Source organism: Sinocyclocheilus anshuiensis, unplaced genomic scaffold (assembly GCF_001515605.1).
Source record: "Sinocyclocheilus anshuiensis isolate Anshui unplaced genomic scaffold, SAMN03320099.WGS_v1.1 scaffold431, whole genome shotgun sequence".
In the NCBI taxonomy this organism is placed as follows: domain Eukaryota; kingdom Metazoa; phylum Chordata; class Actinopteri; order Cypriniformes; family Cyprinidae; genus Sinocyclocheilus; species Sinocyclocheilus anshuiensis.
In genome coordinates this window covers 1,367,904-1,370,004 of record NW_015551065.1, presented here as the reverse complement: position 1 = coordinate 1,370,004, position 2,101 = coordinate 1,367,904, and the positions used below count along the sequence as shown (strand labels likewise).

Here is a 2,101-nt window from a genome sequence, read left to right as displayed (position 1 = left end):
ACAAGATTGATGATTACAGAACTACCTAAACTGGTTTAGGTCCTACCTAAGTATTGCTGGGTTCAAATACCTCTACATGTCTTGTGGTGCCCCAAGGCTTGATATAGGCCTAACATTCATTAAAACTATGCTGCTTATGACACCTTACTTGTCCCTTGCACTTAATTCTCTTCTGTCCTTAATTGTTTTACTACCATTCTATATTTTGCATTGTAAACACTTACATAAACTCCATTAGTTATGCCCATATTAAATAATCTTTGGTCCGTCTTGTCCTCGTCCCTCTGTTATTGCTCCAGAGAGGTAACGTTAGGTGGCAGTGTTTGCACCATTCGAGTGAATCGCAACCAACACATTTCAGAAGAAGAAATCCAGGGGTCCTATCGATATTTACAAATTGATCAAGGAGCGCTTCTTGACGGACATTTGGGTGATTATTATAACTGTTTGTATTATTTTGTCGTGTAAGAGCAATTATAGAGTATTATTTTGTAGTCGTTTTATTTGTTATAGGTGTAAAGTAATGAAATAATCAACAGTGCCAAAGTTAATCAAACCATTTGGCGAAGTTACTGGTAACGTTAGTTATTTATCAGCGTGCGACACGTTTCTTGCTCGTGTTTACATCTGCGCCTTCACGACAAATGTAATTGCTTTGGGCAGTTTTAGCGTTTGAAGATGCTTTTGACAAATATTATATTTAGCTATGGATTAGCTCTGCCGCTAACTGTACCAAGGAGGTTGGGTACGGCCATATTTTGATGGTTTATTATTCTAAACCATTGCAAGACACATGCAAGATATATTTCATGTTAAGGTGCAAATTTAACAAAATAGTAATGCCCATTTAGTCAATCCTAGAAAGTTTTAAAGACCACAAAACCTAAGAACATTCCTCAAACCTGTCACATAAAAACCTCAAACCTGTCATGGGTTGGGCCATGACTTTGAAAGCAGGGAGATCCTGTCTTTTTTAAGTTAAGATTATCCAAACTTAGTATTTTTCACATGAATTTAGCTTGAGATGGGACTATGCAATTAGCACTTCTTGTCTGATAGATTTACTATTTTACAACAATTGGAAAGCTGTACTTTATGTACCATTTAAAATTGTGATATTAGGCCACTGTTGTAAATAGCTGCAAACTGTAATCTTGTGACGTGTTAATTGTGATATCTACAAACCAGCATATATTGGCCTTTTAATATTATATCGACATTGATTAATAAGCAATGTTTAGTTAACATAAGCTTTAACGTTGTGTGTCAGTTCCTTAAACTCTACCAGCTATGTGAATTGATAATCATAAATGAAATAATTTAGTTTCAAATGCTTTTGTGAATTGTGAATCTATTAATTAATTTGCAGTTAATGCATACAGCCAATGCACCTCTTCTATGCATGAACATGGTTTTAATTTCCGAATTAAAATTAATTTCACTGTGTATATTTTATGCTATGGTGATGCAGAAATCCGGGTATCACAATGATGAAAAAAATTCTCATTAACAGAATGAAATTCTTGCAAACCTTATTAAGGTGTTTGGCATCACACTTGTCCACCAAATCAAAGTAATGTTGTGCAACAAACATAAAGAAATATATAGAAAAATAAAATTAGGTAATTATATCTTAAGTTTGACCCCTCTTTAGCGTACATTTAAAGACAGTACTTATTACAGAAGTAATATGCTTCAAAAGAATATTGCAGTTAAGTGTCTGAAAACATTACTTTTAGGTTGCATGTTAACTGCAATTAATAAAAATGGTTGATAACTTAAATTTATATTAAATGCAGCTAGCTTAACTTTTGAGGGCTTTTTTGACTACCCCTAAGTTGGACTTAAGTACATCTTTATATTTTTTATGTTGCATAATTATTTCTGTGTTCTTTGAAATATGATTAAAGTTTACTGCTGAATGTAATGACAAGCATTTATGGTAAACTAAAATATATTCAATGTAATTTCTATTGAAACTAGTATGTCATGTTTTTACATAAATGTATAATTACACATGTAATGATGTTGTAATTTAGTACATTTAAAAAATATTAACTTTAAATTAGGGCTGCACGATTAATCGCATGCGATATTTAAC

At 32.5% G+C, this 2,101-nt stretch overlaps 1 protein-coding gene across 2 annotated transcripts in view; it reads left to right on the top strand.

The window, feature by feature from the left end:
- The first annotated feature begins 330 nt into the window (after positions 1–330).
- LOC107662076 (uncharacterized) overlaps positions 331–2,101 on the top strand; it is a 26,919-nt gene continuing 25,148 nt past the window's right edge. For both annotated transcript variants that reach the window (XM_016451951.1, XM_016451950.1), the window contains exon 1: positions 331–430. The gene's annotated coding sequence lies outside the window, so the exon portion shown is untranslated. The remainder of the gene's footprint in view (positions 431–2,101) is intronic.